The following is a 26,715-nucleotide window of genomic DNA, read 5'->3' as shown; positions in this document are numbered from 1 at the left end:
GCTGTCTGCCTGATAAAATTTTGAATGTCGACACTACAAGGTAGATCTCAAAGTTGAGTCTTGTGGGTAGTGCCAGTCGTCTGGGAGCAAGAGGCCTACACCGGTCACTCTAGCATGTCTTCATTTTTTAAATTGAAATGCCAGGCCACAGCCTGTGTGTTGCATGGACCATACCTCCCTGCTCTTTTAAGGCCCTATGGGCAGGGGGACATTGATGCTACTGTACCGCTGTCTTCCTGAAAGGATTTTCAATTTTGAGACTACTAGATAAGTCTCAAAGTTGTCTCTTGTCTGTACTGGCAAGGGTATGGGAAAAACAGCCCTAGACCTGTCTCTCACCCACCTCTATTTTTATTATGTCAATAGTCTAGGAAACGAATGGCTATGCCAAAACAGTGGTGCTACACTGTAAAACATTTTTTTTCTGTTTTAGAAGCTTTTCGACCCCCCCTAAAGGTGTTTTCTCTGCCTTAGGTTTGGCCTCCCATTGAGTCCAATGAGGTTCAAAAAGGTTCGATAAAGGTTCGGCGAATGTACAACTTGTTTGGTTGGGCTCAGCAAACCGAACCTTGAGAGATTCGCTCATCTCTAGTTGGGAGGAGGTAAAGAAGGTCCAGTTAAACCTTCTCTTCCAAAATGTAACTATTTTGTTTTTAATAGAGGTGTTTCGATTCTTCATTTCCATGATGTCATATATTTTTGAAAAGCACATACCCACCTTGGTAAGTCCAGGTTGGTTCCACAATAATGAAAAGCAAGTTTGTGCAGAACTTATCACATTTCTGGACAAAGGGTTCTGACATTCTTTCACTCTGATTGGAGTGTCTGAGAAGAAAGAACATTGAGTCTGGTGGAACACTGGGATTTTTCAGTTGCCTTGAGATCGCCGACACCTTGAACCAGAAATCTTGGAACTTTGGGTTGGTCTAGGTGTAAAATAAAACCCTCATGTTCTTCAGGGAGGAACAGTGGGGAACAACTCTTGAAAAACATTGTTCACCCTGTTCGAACAAGTGAGAATTTTATACCCCATTTCCAGGTATTTTAAACACTGGGACCTGTGCACTTTTTTAGGGATCTCAACTCTTGTGTCTGGTTGCCCGTTGAATGTCTAAGTCCCTCTCCCACTTCAACAAGAATACTAAAGGTTGATCTGACGGAGGTGTATTCAATGCTGAGTATATGCTTGATAGTTTGTAATGGGACCTTGTCTCAAGCAAGCTTTTAAAAAGGTGTTAACTAAGACTTGCAACCAGAGACCCAGTATAGGGAGATACATTTTTTATATACCATAATTGACTGTGTTACCAACTGGAGAGCAGGGTGGCCAACTTGACTTTTTATTTTTTTCTGGAAAGCTTATCAAAAAATCACAGACAGAAAATGTTTTTGATGGACACATTGGAAAAACACAATAAATCATTGTGGTTATAAGTGATTCATGTCTGCAGAGCATAAGTGTGATAAGAAGACATCTGTTATAACCACTGTGAACTTTAAAATTATAACAATTACAGTCAAAATTATCTGTACAGGTTTGTTCAGATTCAAAAAAAATCATGGACGTCTTCAATTTTCTTTTACTGACAGGGCAAAAATATGCCATATTTTTAAGCACTGTCCTGTAATTTCTGGATGGTTGGCAACACAGCTGGAGAGACTTAGGGGTACTTTGCACGCTGCGACATCGCTACTGCGATATCGTCGGAGTCAAATCGAAAGTGACGCACATCCAGCGCCGGTAACGACATTGCAACGTGTAAAGCCTAGATGCGCCGATAAACGATCGCAAAAGCATCGAAAATTGTGATCTGTGTAGCGTCAGTCATCTTCATAATGTTGCACCAATAGGGGATACGATGTTATTCCTCGTTCCTGCGGCAGCACACATCGCTGTGTGTGAAGCCGCTGTGTGTGAAGCCGCTCATCTCCGCCCCTCTACTTCTATTGGCCGGCCGCTGTGTGACGTCGCTGTGACGCCGCACGACCCACCCCACTTAGGAAGGAGGCGGGTCGCCGGCCAGAGCGACGTCGCATGGCAGGTAAGTGCATGTTAAACTGCCGTAGCGATAATGTTCGCTACGGCAGCTATCACAAGATATCGCATGTGCGACGGGGGCGGGTACTGTCGCGCTCGGCATCGCTAGCCGATGCTAGCGATGTCGCAACGTGCAAAGTACCCCTTAAGAAGCCCAAAACATGGTGTGTATATTTCATAGTTTAATGTAAAATGGTTTTAGTTTATTTTAGAAATCCTATTCAGGGATTTGAAATAAATTCAAGGTTTTTATTTTTAAGCAGGGGGTAACATACTTCCATCTAATGAATGGGGATTACTCACAAAGTGCTAATTGTACAGATTAAAGTGAATTTGCATCTTTTGTTTTATGATGGTATTTGCATTAATTGAGAATTAAAGGCTTTGTTTTCAGAAATATAATCTCCACTAAACTTTTATTTTGTTTCTTATTTCCACTCCCCTTTCCTGAAAAAAGAGCAAAAATAGTAAATTATATGTTAATATAATGGACCATTAGCTAAAAGTGTGTGTTTTATATGCATTATTTTTTTTTTCCTGTTAAATAACAGTCTGTGTTGTCATTAGCGTTCTATTAAGCCTTAAACATTACAAAAATACAAAATCAAATTGATTTCACAAAGCCTCTGCTGCGTTCCAAATATGAAATATTTCTGTATCAATTCCTAATAATTTTTAAGATCTTTGCATTCAATTGGATCTTCAATGCTTACTTCCAAGGGATTAAACATGTCTACTGTCATGTCATAAATAAACTACTTCATAGCTCTGATCAAAAAACAGTTCAGAACTATTTAAAGAAGCACTTTAATCAAAGTTTTACCCCCTTATACTGCATATCATATAATATACTACAATCATCTATAGCAATGTTTATTTACAATTGCTTTTTTACCTTTCTACCCAGTTAATTCTTCTCTTTTCCATTAGGTCTGTGACAATGAAAACTCATGCAGGGAAAATAGACTAAAGCTTGAGGAATTCAACTAGTCTGTTCTTAATCATGTGATGTCAAAGATCTAATGGAAAACAAAATAATTAATTGGGTAGAAATGCAAAATGAGCAATTGAGTACACAGTTCTAAATAATATGATGAGCGCAATATATTAAGAGGATAAAAACTATGATGGGAGTGCTTCTTCAATCAATCATGCACCTGTCTGTCCATCCCATGTCCCAGGAATATTTGTTTTCAACTGAAAGTAAAAAAAGTTATTATGGAATGATAAAAAGTTAAATCCATACATAAACAGTGTATGTACAGTTGCAACCAGAGGTTTACATACCATATCTAAAAAAACACATATCCATGTTTTTCTCACTATCTGACATGAAATCAGAATAAACCTTTCCTATTTTAGATCAATTAAGATTAACAAAATTATTTATATTTGCCAAATGCCAGAACAATGAGAGAGAGAGAGAATGTTTTAAGGCATTTTTATTACTTTCTGCAAAAGTTTACATACTGTATATTTCATTAGTATTTGGTATCATTGCTCTTAAACTGTATGACTTGGGTCAAACATTTTGGATATCCTTCTACAAGCTTCTCACAATAGGTGGTAGGAATTTCGGCCCATTACTCCTTGAGCCATGTTTGTGGGTCGCCTTGCTCTCACCTCCCTTTTCAGCTTAGCCCTTACATTTTCAACAAGATTAAGATCAGGGATTTGTGATTTCCACTCTAGAACATTGAAGGATTCCACAAAAGCGAACCTGAAAGACATAAAAAGAGTAATAAAAACAGGACACAGTCCCTCATTCACCAATTTATTAAAAAAATGTAAAAAAGCCTTGGCGTTCCAATGTGATCCACATGGAGGTCTCACAAAGTTCTCTGACTCCGTGTCACAGCTTATGAAGATATGAAGAAAGTTCAGAGATGAACCCCATAGGCTGGAACAGCAGCCACTGCCGGGTCTCACACTGTGCTGAGTGAGAACTGGTAGTGGCAGTGAACCATGGTGACCTCATGAGGTTACGACAGTTCACTGCTGTCATGTCACAATGAACGTAGTGTGAGAACCAGCGGCTGTGACGAGTGGTAACGTTTTTTTATATTTGCAGCAATAAAGATGCACATGAAGAGCTTCTGATGCAGTTGACTGGTTGCAGTTGCAGACAGATGACTGGTTGCAGTCAGATATTCTGTCACACAGGGTGGGGAAGCATCTGTCTCCAACCAATCATAGGCTGAAACCAGTCAACGAAGTTTGTGCAAAATTCCGTGTGACACAAGCGTGCCGCATTTTGCAAACAAGTCCTGTGGTGTGCTGTTAAAATAGAAATCTTTGGCCACAATGATCAAACGTATGTATGCAGAAAAAAGGTACAGAATTTTAGGAAAAAAACATTTGGCCAACTATTAAACAGGAGGTGGATCAATCATGCTTTGGGGTTGTGTTGCAGCCAGTGGCATGGGCATCACTTCACGAGTAGAGGGAAAAATTAAATGAATTAAATTTCAATAAACTCTTGATGCAAACATAACACCATCTGTAAAAAAAACTTGAAGTTGAAAAGAGGATGGCTTCTACAAATGGATAATGATCCTAAATAGTGTTGAGTGAATCCATGGATGTTCGGGTTAGCCGAACCAGCACAAACGTAAAGAAAGGGGTTCTGCAACTGAATTTGAACCCGAAAGTAGCCCTAGACACCAAATCCCAAATAAGTCAAAGGGACCCAAACTTATGTGTTATAAAATAGTGTTAGTAAGGGCTAGAGGGGATGCAAAAGAAAGAAACTAAGGAATAAAGCAGGAAAGTTATACTTACCGACCTTCCTCGTGGGTGTAACACTGCTATAACAATTGCATGTCAGAAGTTTAATTTTAAATAAAAAATATTGGCATGCATTGATGTGAAGATTTGGACCCTGTTAAAGTATTTCTGGATAAACTATAGCCAAGAAAAGTATCACTAAAACCATCAGCAACAAAAAAAGGCCTCACCCAGCTCAATCAGCAAAAAAACTAAAATTTTATGGGTGTCGAAAAATGGCAAAACAAACAAAAAAAATGTATTTATAAAAAAAAAGGTTAGAATTTTTGTTTTTCACTTAAATAAAAAAAAGACTACACAAGTATGCTATCATCGTAATCATAATGACCTGGAGAATCATTATTCAGAGTAACTTTTACCACAGAATGTACGCCGTGAAACCAGAACACAAAAAGCCATGGCATATTTATTATTTTTTTCTTCACAATTTCACCACTTTTGGGATTTTTTTTTCTTGTCTCTCAGTACATTGAATGGTCATTTGAATGGCATAATTCAAAACTACAACTCATCCTGCAAAGTACAAGCATTCACACACTATGTGGATGTATAAATAAAATGTTATCACTCTTTAAAGAAAGGAAGGGGAAAAAAACACAAAACCAAAATTAGCTGCTGAGGGAAGGTGTTAATGACATAGTTACATAGGTTGAAAAAAGACCTAGGTCCATCTAGTTCAACCTTCCTTCCCCAATTATACATTTTGTCATTAAATTATTATTATTTATTATTATAGCGCCATTTATTCCATGGCGCTTTACAAGTGAAAGGGTATATGTACAACAATCATTAACAGTACATAACAGACTGGTACAAGAGGAGAGAGGACCCTGCCCGCGAGGGCTTACAGTCTACAGGGAATGGGTGATGGTACAATAGGTGAGGACAGAGCTGGTTGCGCAGTGGTCTACTGGACTGAGGGCTATTGTAGGTTGTAGGCTTGTTAAAAGAGGTGGGTCTTGAGGTTCCTCTTGAAGCTTTCCACGGTAGGGGAGAGTCTGATGTGCTGAGGTAGAGCGTTCCAGAGTATGGGGGATGCACGGGAGAAATCTTGTACGCGATTGTGGGAAGAGGAGATAAGGGAGGAGCAGAGAAGGAGATCTTGTGAGGATCTGAGGTTGCGTGCAGGTAGGTACCGGGAGACTAAATTATAATTATTATAATTAAATCATTTATAACCAACAATGTTGTGTGTACTGAGGAAATCATCCAGCCAATATTAGACAATGCTTAATATTGTCCAAATGGCCAAAATGACCTACCTTTTTTCAGTTTTTGCCTTTTTGGATTTCAGCAGTTATTTCACTGACACAACTATATGAATCCAATGGTAAAAGCGGATTTGTTTTCAGACACTATTAGGAGGAACATAGATTCTGTAATTCTTAATATATTTTTAAAGAAAGGGGAGTGAAAAGAGTTAACAGAAGAGTTGTCTAAGAGCCAAGAACCACCTGTGGAGAGCTACAGAAAGACCTATAATGAGCTAGTACAATTGATTGAAAGAAATAAGTAATGCACTCAACCTCCATGATCTTTATGAACGCTGACTACGCAAGACCCCATTACTGAACAAAAAGCATGTTCAAGCACGTTTAAAGTTTACTCAACAACATTTAGACAAGTCTGTGAAATACTGGGAGAATATATAATCTGGTCAGATGAGACCAAAACTGAATTCCTTATATGCCATAATACACACCATGTTTAGAGGCCAAAAGCCACTGCATATCACTTCAAGAGCACCATACCAACAGTGAAGTTTGGAAGTGGGAACACCATGATGTGGGGCTCAGTAGAGTAGCAACTGGGGAGAGCAGAGGGGGTGGTTGCTCTGGGGCCATGACCTATAGGGGCCCACTCGGAGCTACTGCTACCCAGGGCCATGTTAAGACATCAGTTTTTTGTTTTGTTTTAAAACCCTATTCCCCTTTGCCAGGCCAAGTAGCAAATCCCATGATTTTTTCAAGGGGAGAAGAAAAGGGATTTAATACATGAGGGCGCTGCAGAGGCAGGGAAGCTCTCATCTGCTCCCAGCCAAGACAGAAGGAAATACCTGCTAATTGTGCAGGACCTGCAATGATGTCATGTTCAAGTGACCTATTTTGAAGAAGCCAGGAAATAAAGGAGAAGTGTAGATGAGGGCACATGACAGGTAATGAGGGAAGAGAAGGACATAGGAGGTGCAGGTTGTTACAGAGAGGGGCAAACTGTGCCAAAGGCATGCAGACTGTGAGAGGTGGCAGTGGGACAGAGGGGTGCAGACTGTGACAGAGGGGTGCAGACTGTGACAGAGGAAGGTAGGCTGTGACAGAGGGGTGTAGGCTGTGACAAGGGTGCAGACTGTGACAGAGGAGGCAGACTGTGATAGAAGGGTGCAGGGTGTGACAGAACGGTGCAGGGTGTGATAGGGGAACAGAGTTTGACAGAGGGGAGCAGCATTTGACAGAGGGGTGCAGGGTGTGACAGAGGAGTAAAGGGTGTGACAAAGGGGTGCAGGCTGTGACAGAGGCGTGCAGGCTGTGACAGGGGTACAGACTGTGTGGGATGGCGTGGCACAGACTGTAACAGAAGGGTAAACACTGTTACCTGGTTAGGGGCCCATTCAGAAGGTTCGCCTCTCCTGAGTCAAACACCTAGCTACGTCTCTGCTGGGGCTGTTTTTGAGCATACAGCATTGGCAAACCCTATACTTGAAGGATGGATGAATGATCAAATATATGGAAACATTCTTGATAAAAATCTACCTGGATGATGCAGATGAAATAAAGGTGGACATTTCAGCAAGACAATGATTCCAAACACACAGCCAAGGAAATTTTCAATTGGTTTCATAAAAAGAAAATAAAACGTTGCAACATTGCACGTGCGATGTCGGTGGGGTCAAATCGAAAGTGACGCACATCCGGCGTCACTTTCGGCATCGTAGTGTGTAAATCCTAGATGACACGATTAACGAGCGCAAAAGCGTTGTTATCGTATCATCGGTGTAGGCTCCGACTTTTTCAAAATTACGTTGCCGCGACAGGTACGATGTTGTTCCTCGTTCCTGCGGCCGCACACATCGCTGTGTATGAAGCTGCAGGAGCAAGGAACATCACCTTACCTACCGCCGGCAGCTATTCGAAAGGAAGAAGGTGGGCGGGATGTTTACATCCTGCTCATCTCCGCCCCTCCGCTTCTATTGGCTGCCTGCCGTGTGACGTCGCTCTGACGTTGTACGACCCGCCCCCTTAGGAAGGAGGCGGGACGCCGGCCAGAGCGACGTCGCAGGACAGGTGAGTGCATGTGAAGCTGGCGTAGCGATAATGTTCTCTACGCCAGGAATCACAAGATATTGCTGCTGCGACGGGGGCGGGGACTATCGCGTGCGACATCGCAGCATCGGCTTGCGATGTCTCTACGTGCAAAGCCCGCCTTAGAGTGGCCCAGCCAATTACCTGAGCTGAAGCCAATAGAAAATGTATGGCAGTAACTAAATCTCAGAATTCATAGAAGGAGCCCATGGAACCTTCAGGATTTAAAGAGTGTTTGTGTGGAAGAATGGGTCAAACTCTACCTGAGCAATGCATAGGACTGGTTTCTCCATACAGGAAGCACCCTGAAGCTGTCATCACCAACAAAGGGTTTTGTATTAAGAATTAAATACATTTCAGTAAGCGTGTTCAATACTTTTCTCATTATTTCATATCACTAAATTTATGGACACCTATGGTTTGATTTCTTTGCCTGTGTGGAATGGATGGGTTGTTACCGACATCTGGTGAAAAATTCATTTCAATAACAACTTTAGAAATATATTTTCTTAGAAAATTGGTGACTAGAGATGAGCGAACCCAAACAGTAAAATTCTGTTTCTACTGAACACAGACTTTATAAAAAAAAGTCAGTGTTCAACTTTGTAGTTCGGATGCTTTACATATGCAAACCACTCTATCGAGCATCGCTGTGCTTGGGTACGCTCGGTGTTCGACCCACTGTGAGCTACTTGCAGTGTTTGAATTGCTCACACTGGTGGTGAAAACAGTTTTATTGGATGCAGTGTGTTCAAAAAAAAGGAAAAAAGCCCACCCTCCCTTCCCCGAAAGTGCTCTGTTTATGGCTGGCTGTATGTGTGACTTCCATAGAAGTTCAGGTCAAGTCCGGGTCCCAAACCGAACTTTATCTACAGTCCAGCTGAAGCCGCCGAACCCAAACTTTCAATGGGTCCGCTCATCTCTCTTGGTGACATATTCAACTATATCACTCGATATAGATATACACTGTGTGCAGATTAGGCAAGTTGTATTTTAGAGGATTTTTTTTATTATTGATCAACAACTATGTTCTCAATCAACCCAAAAGACTCATAAGTATCAAAGCTTAATATTTTTGGAAGTTGGAGTGGTTTTTTTTTTAGATTTGGCTATCTTAGGGGGATATCTGTTTGTGCAGGTAACTATCACTGTGCAGAATTATTAGGCAACTTAATAAAAACCAAATATATTCCCATCTCACTTGTTTATTTTCACCAGGTAAACCAATATAACTGCACAAAATTTAGAAATGAACATTTCTGACATGCAAAAGCAAAACCCCAAAAAATTAATGACCAATATAGCCACGTTTCTTTATGATGACACTCAACAGCCTACTATCCATAGTTTCTGTCAGTTGCTTGAACTGTTTACGATCAACATTGCGTGCAGCAGCCACCACAGCCTCCCAGACACTGTTTCGAGAGGTGTACTGTTTTCCCTCCCTGTAGATCTTACATTTTATTATGGACCACAGTTTCTCTATGGGGTTCAGATCAGGTGAACAAGGGGGTCATGTCATTATTTTTTTTACCTTTACTGGCCAGCCACGCTGTGGAGTAGTTGGATGCATGTGATGGAGCATTGTCCTGCGTGAAAATCATGTTTTTCTTGAACGATACCGACTTTTTCCTGTACCACTGCTTGAAGAAGTTGTCTTCCAGAAACTGGCAGTAGGACTGGAAGTTGAGCTTCACTCCATCCTCAACCAGAAAAGGTCCCACAAGTTCATTTCTGATGATACCAGCCCATACCAGTACCCCACCTCCACCTTGCTGGCATCTGAGTTGGAGTGGAGCTCTCTGCTCTTTACTGATCCAGCCTGTGGCCCATCCATCTGGCCAATCAAGAGTCACTCTCACTTCATCAGTCCATGAAACCTTTGAAAAATCAGTCTAAAGATATTTCTTGGTCCAGTCTTGACGTTTTATCTTATGTTTCTTGTTCAAAGGTGGTCGTTTTTCAGCCTTCCTTACCTTGGCCATGTCCCTGAGTATGGCACACCTTGTGCTTTTTGATACTCCAGTAACGTTGCAGCTCTGAAATATGGCAAAACTGGTGGCAAATGGCATCTTGGCAGCTTCACGCTTGATTTTCCTCAATTCATGGGCAGTTATTTTGTGCCTTTTTTGTCCAACACGCTTCTTGCGACCCTGTTGGCTATTTCCCATGAAACGCTTGATTGTTCGGTGATCACGCTTCAAAAATTTGGCAATTTCAAGACTGCTGCATCCCTCTGCAAGACATCTCACAATTTGGACTTTTCAGAGCCTGACAAATCTCTTTTCTGTTCTGACCCATTTTGCCAAAGGAAAGGAAGTTGCCTAATAATTAAGCACACTAAGCACACCTCATATAGGGTGTTGATGTCATTACACCACACCCCTCCTCATTACAGAGATGCACATCACCTGATTTACTTAATTGGTAGTTGGCTCTCAAGCCTATACAGCTTGGAGTAGGACAAAATGTATAAAAAGTATGTGATCAAAATACTCATTTGCCTAATAATTCTTCACACAGTGTATATTTATATATATACACACCTCAAAAGAATAAGGGGAACACTTAAGCAACACAATATTATTTTAGTGTTCCCATTATTTTTTTGAGCAGTATATTTATATATATATATATACTAGAAGGTGGCCCGATTCTACGCATCGGGTATTCTAGAATTTACGTATTGTGTAGTTCATGTATGATTTTTGTTATATATATATATATATATATATATATATATAGATGTTGTTGTGTGTAGTTACCAAGTGTTTGTGTAGGGCGCTGTACATGTTCTGGGTGTTGTCTGGGTGTGATGGGGGGTGAGAGCGGTGTTGTTTGTGTGTTGCGTTGTTTGTGGAGCGCTGTGTGTCTGTAGCGTTGTGTGTGTGTTGCGCAGTTTGTGTGTGGGTGGTGTGTTTTGGGGGGAGGTATGTTTTGTGCAATGTGCGTTTTGTGCGGTATGTGCGTATATTTGTGTGTGCAGCGTTGTCTGTGTGTGTGGGTGTCTGTGTAGGGCAGTTGTTTGTGGTTCCCAGTGTGTGTGTGTGGTGTGGTGTGTTGTGCAGTGCGCGCGCGTGTGTGTGTGTTGGGGGGAGGTGTGCACTTCCCATCGTGCTCCATCCCCCATGCAGCGCACTCCCCATCGTGCTCCATCCCGTATGCTGCGCACCCCCCATCGTGCTCCATCTCCCATCCTGCGCACTCCCAAACGTGCTCCATCCGCCATGCTGCGCACTCCCAAACGTGCTCCATCCGCCATGCTGCGCACTCCCCATCGTGCTCCATCCCCCATGCTGCGCACTCCCAAACGTGCTCCATCCGCCATGCTGCGCACTCCCCATCGTGCTCCATCTCCCATGCTGCGCACTCCCAAACGTGCTCCATCCGCCATGCTGCGCACTCCCAAACGTGGTCCATCCGCCATGCTGCGCACTCCCAAACGTGCTCCATCCGCCATACTCCTCACTCCCCATCGTGCTGCATCCTCCATGCTGCGCACTCCCAAACGTGCTCCATCCGCCATACTCCGCACTCCCCATCGTGCTGCATCCCCCATGCTGCGCACTCCCAAACGTGCTCCATCCGCCATGCTGCGCATTTCCAAACGTGCTCCATCCGCCATGCTGCGCACTCCCAAACGTGCTCCATCCGCCATGCTGCGCACTCCCAAACGTGCTCCATCCGCCATGCTGCGCACTCCCAAACGTGCTCCATCCGCCATGCTGCGCACTCCCAAAGGTGCTCCATCCGCCATGCTGCGCCAGCATCAGCCTCTCTACCTGCAGCATCAGCCTCTCTCCTCCGAGCATCAGCCTCTCTGTCCCCAGCATCAGCCTCTCTGTCTCCAGCATCAGCCTCTCTGTCCCCAGCATCAGCCTCTCTGTCGCCAGCATCAGCCTCTCTGTCCCCAGCATCAGCCTCTCTGTCCCTAGCATCAGCCTCTGTCCCCAGCATCAGCCTCTCTGTCCCCAGCATCAGCCTCTCTGTCCCCAGCATCAGCCTCTCTGTCCCCAGCATCAGCCTCTGTCCCCAGCATCAGCCTCTCTGTCCCCAGCATCAGCCTCTCTGTCCCCAGCATCAGCCTCTCTGTCTCCAGCATCAGCCTCTCTGTCCCCAGCATCAGCCTCTCTGTCCCCAGCATCAGCTTCTCTGTCCCCAGCATCAGCCTCTCTGTCTCCAGCATCAGCCTCTCTGTCCCCAGCATCAGCTTCTCTGTCCCCAGCATCAGCCTCTCTGTCCTCAGCATCAGCTTCTCTGTCCCAAGCATCAGCCTCTCCGTGTCCAGCATCAGCCTCCCCATCCCAGCCTTCCCCAGGATCAGCCTCTGTCCTCTCAGCCTCCTCCAGCACGCCGTGCTCCTCTGCCGACACTCACAGATCCGATCGCATACACTCACACACACCCACACACACCCACCCGATCGCATACACTCACACACACCCGATCGCATACACTCACACACACCCGATCGCATACACTCACACACACCCAATCGCATACACTCACACACACCCACACACCCCCACCCGATCGCATACACTCACACCCACCCGATCGCATACACTCACACACACCCGATCGCATACACTCACACACAAAGACACACACACTGACGATATTGCACATACGCGCTGATACTCACAACATCCGGGGATATCACATGCTTCTGGCCATGTGATCCCCCGGCAGGTCCTGGAAGCTCACAACAGCACAGTATCGCCGCCGAGAAGCAAGCGATATCCCAGGATGTTGTGAGTATGTGGATGCGATGTGATGTGTGAGGTGTGTGTGAGTGTGATCTGATTTGTGTGTGTGTGTGTGTGTGTGCTGTTATGTGTGTGTATGTTCCGCAGCTGCAGGACCTTGATGTGTGGATGCGATGTGATGTGTGTGTGAGGTGTGTGTGAGAGTGAGTGTGAGCCGGTGTACACTGGTAACTATGATACACATCGGGTAACTAAGGGACCTTAGTTACCCGATGTTTATAATGGTTACCAGCTTTCACGGCCTCCGTCAAGATCCCAGCATCGCAAGGTTATGTCTGGCGCTGCCGGGATCCTGACGGAGCCGGTGTAGAAGCAAGCGATATCCCAGCATGTTGTGATGTGTGAGGTGTGTGTGAGAGTGAGTGTGAGAGTGAGTGTGATCTGATGTGTGTGTGTGCTCACCTGGGAATCGGAGCTCCGTGTCAGTTGGGCCAGAGCGAGCGTGCATTGCGTGAGGGGGGCGGGGCCTGCAGAGAGCCGGGGCGAGAGGTCAATCCGTGTGGGGGGGCGGGGCCATGGCGAGCCCAGCGGCCAATCAGCTTTGTGTCACCGTAAGGACACAATTTCGGAGCATGACAGACAGACAGACAGACAGATAGACAGACAGACAGACAGACAGACAGACAGAATAAGGCAATTATATATATATATATATATATTATATATATATATATATATATATATATATATATATATATATATATATATATATATAAAATGTTCTGATCTCCCCCTTTTTAATTTAAAACTTCAGCAAAAAAAAATCTAAACTTATTTTAAAAACTACCGTACAATTAAAAACAACAGCATAATATGCAAAAAACAAGCCCTATTTAGAGAGCTCCACAAGCTTCCTTCAGATAAAAAAATAAATTAAAAAGTTATGGGTATTGGAAAAAAATCCAACTGTCTTTTTTTAAAAGCTTAAATACTGGCCAAATGCTGATTAAATGTGTATTATAAAACATTGACGTAAATCAGAAGTAAATCAGACTTTTTTTGAGTACTAAAAAACTAAGTCTAAAAAAACTACTGAAGTGCACATCAGGCTTTAGGCTAGATTCACATTTATCCTGTGCTCTGAACACTTATATCAGGGATTCAATTTAAATACACAAAAAATGTGATTCAGATGAGACACTAACTGAACAATTTACTAAAATGATGCAGGTAGAGATACTTGGACTCTATTTGGCCCCTATTCCTGCTGTGTCCTGACTTTTCAGGCTCCCTTTAAGCACACAAAACTGTGATCAACCATGGTTTTGCGCATGTCTAAAAAGATGGGAATCACTGCAACTTCAGGGGGATTTCTGAGGCTTCACACCAATTTACAACTTATCTGCTTCTATCTGCAACACACACATAAACAGAGACACAGTATATACAGTATGCATATACAGTATTCTAAGCAATTGGTATACCGGAGATATCTGAACTGAAGGTACTATTAGCTCTGGCAATGTCCATCACAGGCCAGTGAAGGGTCCAGACCGCAGCCGCTTTCGGGGTCTTCAGCACCAAACAACGGAATCCAACGTGCACAAACAAATCTGTCCTCTCTATTTGACAGCGTTCAAAGGCCTTTGGCCATGTCACTCCCATTTCTGTCAGCACAGGGATGATAGTCCTCCGCCCGAGTGTCGTCGCTAAGGAACAGGTACACCGCTCTCTTCTCAGGGGGGAAAACTTCTTCAAACAACAGTCTGCAGCTGCTCATAATTGTCGTATCGATTAGATGCAACAATTCTGGGCTTTACCCGTCTCATCCCGATTGCCCTGACAGGAGCATACAGATGCATAGAAATACATGCAGCTATGTTTTCTTGTCCAGAGAGCAGCAAGCTGTGCTGGGTAATGCAACTCGATTCTCACACGAGTCACTCACAAGTGTGACATCGGACTCACTGAGAGAGAACAGTGAGGGAGCCTGGATGTAACCTCCACTGAACTGAATGACATCACATGCTCCCAGCTGTGTCCCCCATTGGCTGGTGATGCCGCTCAATTCATCGGGGGTCACACCCGGGCCCCCCCCCACTGCTGTCAGTGTTTTCTGGAGCCTGCAGATAGTGGACATGTTTCATCTTTCTCCAAGTTCCAGATGTAGCAGTGCTGGGATTGTCGTGGGACTTCAAATCGATTACTACAGGTCTTCAAGCATGTTTTGGGGGTTAATAAAAGGGGTGAAAGAGGGCGTGTATGTTTTGTTTCAAATAAAGGATTTTTTCCATGTTTGTGTTTTATTTCTTTCACTTACAAATTAATAATGCGGCAGGAGTCTCATAGACGCCTCCCATTACTAATCTGGGGCTTAGTAGCAACTGTGAGTTGACATTATCCCCTTATATTACCCTGATTGCCACCATACCAGGGTAATTGGTATGAGCTGGGAAAGACCAAAATTGTTGCATCCAATGGATGTGAAAATTCTGGGCAGCTTTGGGTTGGTAATTTTAGGCTTGGGTGGGCAATTTCCATTACGCCTCCTATTCTGATAGTAGTATCAGCCCTACCTGTCTTTTCTGACTGGATATCACAAATAGGGGGGGAACTCTACATCTTTTTTCCCTTCTATTTTGATATTCAGCAATGCTGGCTATCATAACATGGCAGAAGCCTATGTAATTTTATAGATGATTTTCAGCTCACCAGTCTGTAGATCTAGACGTCCATTCGGGCCAGTGCACGGTATCTGTGGTTGGCTTCCACACGTGTAGCAATCATTGAAGGGAGGAGGGGATGGAAAGCAAACTAGCACTGATGTCTGTAAAATTCTTCTTTATTTGTTACAAAATCATCTTAAAACCGAGATGGAACAATCCTTCCAGAAGCCCCAATTCCGCCTTACGCATTTCAGAGAAAAAACTCCTTAATCATAGGCATTTGCCTATGATTAAGGAGTTTTTTCTCTGAAACACGTAAGGCGGAATTGGGGCTTCTGGAAGGATTGTTCCATCTCGGTTTTAAGATGATTTTGTAACAAATAAAGAAGAATTTTACAGACATCAGTGCTGGTTTGTTTTCCATCCCCTCCTCCCTTCAATGATTGCTATGTAATTTTATACAGCAAACTGACTCCAACCAACCACAGATGCGGACACTTGGTGGGGGGTGTGTGTATAGCAGTCTGCAACCAATTACAGACACTGGTAATGATGGTGAGTGCGAGAACACTGAATAATGATGGACCTTAATTAGTGGGCCCGAAAGAGAGTCTGACTGCTGAGGGAAACATAATATTTATAAGTATCTTGCTCTTACTACTATTTAACTTTAAACTCAGTTCCATAGCGCTTAGTGCGACCATTTTACAGTCATTTTACAGCGCCGAATGTCTTGTACCCATTGACTTGTATGGCGTTCATTGTTTGGGGTTAAGTTACATAGTTATATAATTACATAGGTTGAAAAAAGACCTAGGTCCAACTAGTTCAACCTTCCTCCACCAATTCTACATTTTGTCCCTAAGTCACTTATAACTAACAATGTTGTGTGTACTGAGGATATCATCCAGCTCTTTTTTAAAAGCTGTTATAGTGTCTGCCATTGCTACCTCTTGTGGTAGGGCATTCCACAGTCTGACTGCTCTAACTGTAAAGAACCCTTTCCTATCTAGCTGCCGGAATCGCTTTTCTTCCACTGGCAGTGAGTGACCCCTGGTCCTTAGTATTGTCTTTGGAAGTAATAAGTCATGTGCCAGTCCTTTATATTGACCACACATGTATTTATACATATAAATGAGATCTCCTCTGAGACGTCTTTTTTTTAAGCTAAACATATCTAACGTTTTCAACCTCTCATTATATAGGAGGTCTTCCATTCTTTGTAGTAGTCTAGTTGCAGCCTGTGAACTGATTCTAACTTCTGTATGTCCTTTTTAAAATGTGGAGCCCAAAACTGGATCCCATATTCCAGATGTGGCCTTACAAGTGATGTATAGAGGGGTAACAATATGTTGGGATCACGGGATCTAATCTCTCTTTTTATACACCCTAAAATCTTGTTTGCTTTAGCAGCTGCTGCCTGACATTGAGTGCTGCTGCTCAGCTTATTTGAAATGAGAATACTTAAGTCCTTTTTCTGTTCTGTAGTCCCTAGATTACTTACATTTAATGTATATGCACCTACAGTACCTGACAAAAGTTCTGTCGCTTATCCATGTTATGTAAATAAAAGCTTTTTTTAACCTGACTTTAAATTCATCCATTGGATTCATAAATTACTCTTTTGAAAGCTGAAACCCTCCCAAATTTGGTTTAGGTTATGAGAATAAAGTTGCTGCAAAGCTGAAATATTGATCATTTAATGAACACAGAAAGGTCAGATTTTGGCAAGACAAAAGTTTTGTCGCCTTGTCGTATAATGCACCCGATCCTAGTTTACATCCTCACCTGTGGTCACTAAATGATCACTTAATTAGTGGGTGTGTATAAAAAGAAACCCAGCACCCCAGACCTTCACTTGAACTGCACTCTGACCTCTGACAACATGCAAAAAACCCACCCTGTGACCAAAGCCTTGATTATCAAAAGGCTGAAGACCAGATCCACTGCAGAGGTGGCTGTCACCTTTAATATGTCTCAGTGTCAAGTACAAAGAATTAAAAAAAGATTTGAAGAGATTGGATATGTTTTTGACAAGCCCAGGTCCAACAGACCCCACAAGACAACTGCTCAGGAGGAACATTTGTTGGTTAGAAAATCCAAAGCCAGCCCCTCTAACACTGCAGCAGAGCTCCAACAGGCCTGGTCGCCTCAAGTCCATGTGTCAACTAGAACAGTTTGTAGGATTCTGTGTCGAAATGGCCTCCATGGTTGAATCAGTGCCCAGAAGCCAGCACTAAACAAAAGGCAATTAAAAAACTGTGTGGCATTTGCCAAGTCCCACAGCCTGCTAAGCAGATGGATGCTGGAAAAGTGGCAGAAGGTGGATTTCTCTGATGAATCTTCAGTTAAATTACACCACAGCCACCGCAAATACTGCAGGAGACATACTGGAGCCCATATGGATCCGAAATACACCCAGAAAGATCATGGTCTGGGGTTACATTTAGTATAGGTGTGTGCGAAACATTTGCAAGGTGAAAGGCAATATCAATAGCCTAAAATATCAAGAAGTATTAGCTACCTCTTACATTCCCAATCATAAAAGGGGTCAAATTCTGCAGCAGGATGGTGCTCCATCTCATACATCCATCTCTACAACAAAATTCCTCCTGGCAAAGAAGATCAAGGTGCTCAAGGACTGGCCAGCCAAGTCACCAGACATGATCATCATTGAGAATGATTAGGGTAGGATGAAAGAGGAAGCTTGGAAGACAAAACTAAAGAAGCTAGATGAACTCTCGGAGGCATGTAAGACTGCATTTTTGCTATTCCTGATGACTTCATCAATAAGTTGTATGAATCATTGTTGAACCGCATGGATACAGTCCTTCAAGCTCATGGAAGTCACACAAAATATTAAATGTGGCTCTAATAGCACCACCAATGTTAGGCAACATATCTTTGTATTAGAAGTTCATTATTTGTTTGAATTTCACATTACTTTCTGTGGGCGACAAAACTTTTGTCTTGCCAAAATCTGACCTTTCTGTGTTCATTAAATGATCAATATTTCAGCTTTGCAGCAACTTTATTTTCATAACCTTAACCAAATGTGCCAGGGTTTCAGCTTTCAAAAGAGTAATTTATGAAACCAATGGATGAATTTAAAGTCAGGTTATAAGCTTTTATTTACATAACATGGATAAGCAACAGAACTTTTGTCAGGGACTGCATAGGATTTCTCTGTCCTAGCTGCATTACTTTACATTTATCAACATTAAATCTCATTTGCAAAGTATTTACCCATTCTGACATCAAGGTTGGCGATTCAGATTTTTTTTTTCCCGTGCTGGTTCGGTAAACACGAATATCCTCAGGTTCGTTCATCACTATATAAGACTGAAAATGGACCATTCTTCAATGAGTTAAAAAATCATGGAAGATAAGAGTATAAGTAAACAGGCAGTTTGTATATCTATGAAGTATGAAAAATGCATCAGTGTTTAAGCTGACTTCAGAACGCAGCAGGACAATGTGCGTTGTGCTGTCTGGTCAACAACAGTTCTTACTGACTCATCTTGTTTACTGCAGCAGATCAGTAAATCACTATGTAATAGACTTCATTCACTTTGTTAGGAGCCTCTACTGCAGAATCCATCAATAAGGCAGAAAAAAGTAACGCTGCATGCTGTGCTATTTTTTCCAGTAAAATGATAGAAACCCGACAGACCCTATCATAGTCATTAGAAGGCCATCAGGCACTGCTGGTGACTGTCCTGTGATGGATCTGTTGAAACTACGAATTCTGTTTTCTCCTTATGTTGTCTAAAGGCCATCTATAAGGAATAAGGAAGAATAATAATGAATATCTTTATAAAAATGCTTAATGTGCAACCTCTTTTAACCTCTTCCTGACATCCATCATTCCTGTACACTGGATGTCAAGGCATATGCTTAGGATGGACTCAGGGCTCAATTGCTGACCGTGTTTCACATATGGTGGATACCAGCTGTTCTAAAAGCAGCATTGTTAGTATCTGTCACCAGACTTTTAACACTAAATGCTGCTTTACACACAGCGACATCGCTATCGATGTCGCTGCTGAAAGCACCCGCCCCCGTCGGTTGTGCGTCACGGGCAATTCGCTGCCCGTGGCGCACAACATCGCTCGGACCCGTCACACGGGAAAAGGAGACAGATCAGTTTTGGAGGTGAAAGTGAGAGGAGTAAAACGTCTGCGTGTGCCTGGGTAGGAGCCCAGGCACTGACAGCAAGGTTGGCAGACGGTGGTGGCCGTCTGCAGGAGTTGGTGGAGCTCTGCAAAGCCGTAAGGACTGGGGCTGGGCGGTGGCCCACCGGTACCGAACCAGGGAGCGGAGTGAAGCTAAGCACACACAGACAGGGCCATCGGACCCCGACCAGGCTTGGAGCCACCGTCAATAGTCAAATCCGAGTGTGACAGGAACCCCAGGGGTTCCCCAACAACCAAGTCCCGACAGACGGCAAAAGTCCACACCGTGAGGATATACAGCCACCGCCACAGGCTAGAGATCCAAGGGCCAGCATCTGCGGGCAAAACAGACTCCTACGGCACCTATACGCCTGGGAGCGGACTACCGGTGGGCAACCACAGGAGTCAGAACACTTCTAAAAGGTGCAGGGAAATACAGCCACCATCAGCCATCCGGGGAGAGCACAACAACACTGCAGCCGGGTGCGAGACCCATCCATCCGCCCGTTTTGGTTTACCAGAGACTCTGTCAGTGATTGTCTGACTGAGTACACCAGTGCCGTCCGGCACAGCGCTGCGCTGTCCCTGCAACCCTGCACCCCAGCCATCCAGCCTCCTCGTTACACCACCGGGCCCTGGGATTACCAACCCCCTACCCACGGAGGGGACAACATCCTAGCTGTTCCCTACCATCTCTCCCGGGATCCCCGTCACCAGCAGCGGTGGTGCCATCATCACCACGTCCCGTGGGCGGCATCACGAACAATCTCCCTAACCAAACCAAACCATCCCTTTTCACTCACGGGTGATGAGCACTGCCTGAGTCCCCGTGTCCGGCCCACCACTCGAGCCACCAAGCAGCAGCAGAAGAAGCCCCGGACCCGAGCATGGCGAGCGCGTCCCCTCCGCCCGCGACATACACGCCAGGGAGCGGACTACCTGTGGGAAGCCATAGGAGTCAAATACACTTACACAGGTGCAGGAAAACGACAGCCACCATCAACCCGTCCGGGGAGAGTGAGAACACCGCAGCCGGCTGTGGTCCCTGTCCATCCAGCCATTTGGTTTACCAGAGACTCTGTCCTTCTGTGTCTGAGTGAGTACAACAGTACCATCCGGCACCGCGCTGCACCGCAACGTTGCACCCACGCCCCCGCTGCCTCCCCACCTCGGCACCTGCACCTATACCTCCTCCCTACTCCCCAACCGGGGCCCCGGGACCAACAGCCCCTACTCATGGAGGGGTCAACACCTCAGCTGCTCTCCGCCATCTCTCCCGGGATCCCCCCGTCACCAGCAGCGGTGGTGCAAACCATCACCACAACCCGTGGGTGGCGTCACCACCGACATCCCAAATACCCACCAAAAACCTCCCCTTTTCACTCGTGGGCAAGGAGCAGAAGCACCGGACCCGAGCGCCAGCGAGTCCAGACGAGCGGCATTCCCACCCCTCCGCCCGCGACAACAGCGATGTGTGTTGCCGCAGGAACGACGAACAATATCGTACCTGCAACAGCAACGATAATCGGGATTACAACGACTGGACAACGATCAATGATATGATGAGTATTTCTGATGGTTAACAGTCGTTCCTGCGTTTCACACGCAACGACGTTGCTAACGAGGCCGGATGTGCTTCAAAAATTCCGTGATTCCAACGACATCTCGTTAGCGATGTCGATGCGTGAAAAGCCCCCTTTAATCTGAGAGCAGTACAACATAGAGGCAGAGATCCTGATTCCAGCAATGTGTCACTTACTGGGCTGCTTTAGTGTACTTTTGACAAAATCATTGTTTAATCAGCAGTAGATTATCATTACGTGCCTACTTAGTGTGCTGCGGGTAGTCCAGCATATTCATGAGCTTTGTATAACTGCTAGATCTGCAGCAGAGAAAACATTAATTTTAGCCCCTCAGGGCTTGATGGACACATCAGGGAGTGGAGTCAGGTGGTTCGCCGTGCCCACCAAGGAGTCCAGAGAGCCTGAGGTGGGAAAAGTAGTCATTTTCTAGTTGCTGTCTGTTAGTGGAGGTGAAGTCAAGTGGAAGCAGGCCTGTGCCCAGGTCTGCAGCAGTCTGACAGGTGCCAGGGTTGGAGCCCGGGCACCTTTGGCTAGGAGGCATACGGTGGCCTCAGCTTGCAGGAGTTAGGAAGACGGCTCGGTGGAACCGTGGTGGACCGGGACAGGGTAGTGGCCCGCCGGTACCGACCCGGGTAACCGACTCGAAAACCAGAGCACAAAGGGGGGTACTCAGACCCTGAAACGGGGTCCAGAAGCCACTGGACTGAGTTAATTAACTGATTGCGGTCTGGACTATAGGTCCTTTCCCACCCAAAGTCCCGACTGAAGACAACAGCCCAACGAGGGGGATAGAAAGCTACCGCACAGGCAGAGAGATCCCACAAGCCAGCGTCTGTGGGCAAAAGGGCTCTCCCGACATCCACGAAGCCGGGGAGCGGACTTCCGATGCTGAAGCGCAGGTAGCCCACAAATACACAACACGGTGCAGGAGAAAGGCAGAGACCACCAACCGGGTGGGGGACCAGACGCAGCTGGCTGCGGGCACCGACCACCATCAACTTGGTTTACCAGAGACTCGTGTACGTTACTAACTGTGAGTACAACAGTGCCCTCCGGCAGCGCACCTCCCTGCACCGCCCAACTACTACACCAACAGGTCCCGGGGCCACCATCCCTGCCCACGGAGGGGTTAACAACTTGCTGCATAACATCTCCCCCGGGTGCCCCCGTAACTGCAGCGGTGGTGCCTACCTTCACCACATCCCGTAGGTGGCATCACGAACTCAAACACGGCTCCGGCCGTACACCTATGTCCCCCTAAAAAGCGCCAGCCCCCCTTTCAGATCGAAGTGGACCACGGGGCCTCCGGGTCCAGAGACGCTCGAGCCACCCACCAGCGAGACCGGATCCGAGCGGCTCGGTTGCCGCCCAGCCAGGGGGCGGTACATTGGTACTCTGGTAAAGCCCAGCCCCTGTGATTCAGTGGAGACTGTTAGGCCACGTACACACGCTGAGTATCTGGTGAGATTTTTACCTCAATATTTGTGGCCAAAATCAGGAGTGGAATAATCAGAGGAAAAGTATAATAGAAACACGGGCACCATTTCTGTATTTATCACGCACTCCTGGTTTTGTCACAAACACTGAGGTAAAAAATTGACTAAATACTGAACGTGTGCACGTGGCCTAAAATTCACCATATATATTGCAATATTATTTGTTTCAGTACATTGTTCAATCACCCAGAAAAATATAAATGCTAAATGTTCCTATCAGCCCTCTTTACAAGAGATGAGCGGACTTGTGGAAGTTTGGTTCAGCGTGTTCAGCTGGACTTTAGATAAGGTTTGTTTTGGCACCCGGACTTGACCTAAACCCCAATAGAAGTCACTAATTGGGCAGTTCTGGTCTCCACCTACATGCAGCCAGATATAAACAGAGCTCTTCTTGGGAGGGTGGGAGAGGTTTTTCCATTTTTTTTTTTTTTTGGGGGGGTGCACACTACATATGATCATGCTGTTAGCCCCAATATGAGCTGTTCAAACATTGAAGTGGCTCACACTGGGCTGAGCGCCGAGCGTTCCCGAGCACAGCGATGCTCACGGGAGTGGTCAAATCCGGAAAGCACCTGAACACCAAACCCGAACTCTGTTTTTTTTTTTGTAAAGTCTGTGTTTGGTATGAACACCGAACCTCAGGATCGCTCATCTCTACTCTTTACCTAACATATTGGTTACATCTGTAAAAGTCAGGTTCTTTTAAAAGAAAAAATATTTAACATTATTGAACAAAAAAAGTGATAATTAAGGTTTGTTGTTGACCTTGCTATCTAAAAAATAGAATAGAAAGCATTCAAAGTGTTGATCCCTAAATGGTACAACAGAAACAAAACAGTTAGGAAACTTACAGAATGGAGACCAAACATTTTTTTTACAATGTTAATAATTTATTAAAAAGTCTAAAAGTGTAAAAAAAAAATTTAAAAAATAAAAAATAAATAATATATATATTATTGGATTATTGCAACCTCCTGCACTGTGGCCTCCCTTCTAACATTCTCACACCCCTACAATCTATTCTAAACTATGCTGCCAGGCTAATCCACCTGTCCCCTCTCTACTCCCCGACCTCTCCTCTCTGCCAATCCCTTCCCTGGCTTGCCATTGCCCAACGACTCCAGTTCAAAACACTAACCATGACCTACAAAGCCATCCACAACCTGTCTCCTCCATACATCTGTGACCTAGTCTCCCGGTACTTACCTGCACGTAACCTTCGATCCTCACAAGATCTTCTTCTCTACTCCCCTCTCATCTCCTCTTCCCACCATCGCATCCAAGATTTCTCCCATGCCTCCCCCATACTCTGGAATGCTCTGCCTCAACACATTAGACTCTCGCCTACCTTGACAAGCTTCAACAGGAACCTGAAGACCCACCTCTTCCGACAAGCCTACAACCTTCCGTAACCCTCAGTCTGATATAGCGTCGCACAATCAGTTCTACCCTAACCTACTGAGGACCTATCCCTTGTAGACTGTGAGCTTTCGCGGGCAGGGACCTCTATCCTCCTGTACCTGTCTGTGTCTTGTATTGTTTATGACTATTGTACTTGTCCCTATTATGTACACCCCTTTCACATGTAAAGCGCCATGGAATTGATGGCGCTATAATAATAAATAATAATAATAATATATATATTTGTGCAGAAATATATGATATTTCTGCACAAGGAGATTTAAATTTACTTAAAACCTGCAAAATGATGTCACTGGTTTTGATGAATAGGAGCATTTCCGTTTTCTCATTTATTTAGATAATTATTGTTAAATTGCTATTAAATGATTATTGATTCCACACTTTATTCTAAACATTATTAACATTATTCCTGTGCCGTTTATGTAGACAATGTATGCTGGCTTGTGTCCTTTTTAAAAGTGACCTTATCTCCTTATCTAGAGTCACTTTGTGGTTTGCTACCTTCACATGTTTCTTCAGTAGCCTCTATATCTAAGCCCAGTTTGCCAATGCATGTGCCATTCCCTGACTTGGCTTCAGCTTGATTTGTATATCTGAAGATTCAGCCTCAACAGAGATATTTTAAGAAACAACAAAGAACTTCCAAAAGCTTTTATTTATGGCCCTGTGGTCAGCAAATCTTTCATAAAGCTTATCATCCTTCCTTTCATTATTGAGCAGAGAGAATAGAGGAATGAGTGGACTTAGAAGCAGAGGTCAGAAGAAGCAACACTATTTTTCATCGAATAGGATTGATCAGTTCAGACTGATGTCTAAACTTGATGCCTCCTCTGAAAGGTTTAGATGTTTGTATTTCCTTGGGTTATAGGCCGTTGGATAGAGCTGCATTACTTTTATTAACAGAAAATCATCTTTTTCAAAAATGCTTATGTAAGAAACCCATGCCAGTCTAATGCATGTCAGAAATATCGCTAGTGCTGAAGTTATGTGATTACTATCATTAGATCCATAGCAGAAGAAGGCTTGAATGGAGCTAGAATGCGGCAGGTTCTCATTCATGAACTCTTTACAAAGCCATACATGGATCTCATATATACGGCCATATCACTACATTCTTACTTCACTGTCACAGGTCCAGCCTTTCTTTTCCTATTCATCCAGTCATTTGTACTAGAAAATTGCAGGTTTAATATATTCATACAGCATAGTGCATTCTTTGCATATACAAAGGGACATTTAAAAAAAAGAGAAAAGAAAAAGTTTCAGTATTGAACAGAGCATTAAGTCAAAACTCATTATTTAGGTTGAGGAGGATGATATTATGCTACAAATGGATCTGGATGAGTTGAAGGCTTGAACAGATAAGTGGCAAATGACTCGAGTGCACTTCCAGAAAACTTTTAATATGTCATAGAGACATGTGAGAAGTTTTGGTTGTTGGAAGTCAGGATTCAGAGACTTGCAGAGACAACTGATTACTAAAACTGAGCGCATCTCTGCTTCAACACTGAAGATGGACTTGCAATAGGTGGGCAGTGCCCCATGATGTAAATATGCTACTAGTGCATCTCAATAAATTAGAATATCCTCAAAAAGTTAATTTATTTCAGTAATTCAATACAAAAAGGGAAACACATTATATAGAGTCAATACACACAGAGTGACCTATTTCAAGTGTTTATTTCTGTTAATGTTGATGATTATGGCTTACAGCCAATGAAAACCCAAATGTCATTATCTCAGAAAATAAGAATAATTACCACAAAACATCTGAAAAGGCTTCATAAGCATTTAAAATGGTCTCTAAAGCCCGCTTTACACGTTGCAATATATCTTACAATCCGTCGTTGGGATCAAGTTGTAAGTGACGCACATCCGACATCGTTTGTGACGTATTTGCGTGTGACACCTACGTGCGATCAAGATTGAACGCAAAAATGTTGATCGCAAACACATCGTATCTTTGTCTAGAATTGAACGTTTTGTTGTAGGATACTAGTCAATTGTAACGTGTGACATCAATCAAAAGATTTTGCAAATACAACTTTTCACAGACACAGACATAAAGAACACACACACATCACACTCACACACAGACATATAGAATAGAGTACAAAACAAACGAACATATAGAAAAAAAAACACATGTGCTCCGCCGTATTTTTACCTTCCAGCCGAGGTAAGCACACAGCGGCGGGCCAGTATTCTCAGGCTGGGGAGGGCGAGGGACAGGGTTAATGTCCCCCCCCCCCTCCTGCAGCCAAGAATATCAGCCGCAGCTGCCCCGGGACTGTCGCATGCATTATGCGACAGTAACGGAGTGTCCCCGCTGGCTCTTCCAGATGCCGTGATGCAGGGGCTATCCAGGTAATATAAGGAGTTAATGGCGGCGCATCGCCGCCACTAAGTCCAGGCTTGATCATGGCAGCGTCTGTGTGACAGCTGACATGATCAACCTGTAAGTAAAGTGAATAAACACACACACCGAAAAATCCATTATTTTAAATAAAAGACACACACCGAAAAATCCTTTATTTGAAATA

Source organism: Anomaloglossus baeobatrachus, chromosome 4, assembly GCF_048569485.1.
Source record: "Anomaloglossus baeobatrachus isolate aAnoBae1 chromosome 4, aAnoBae1.hap1, whole genome shotgun sequence".
NCBI lineage: Eukaryota > Metazoa > Chordata > Amphibia > Anura > Aromobatidae > Anomaloglossus > Anomaloglossus baeobatrachus.
The sequence above is the reverse complement of the archived record's forward strand: the minus strand, read 5'-3'. Positions refer to the sequence as shown.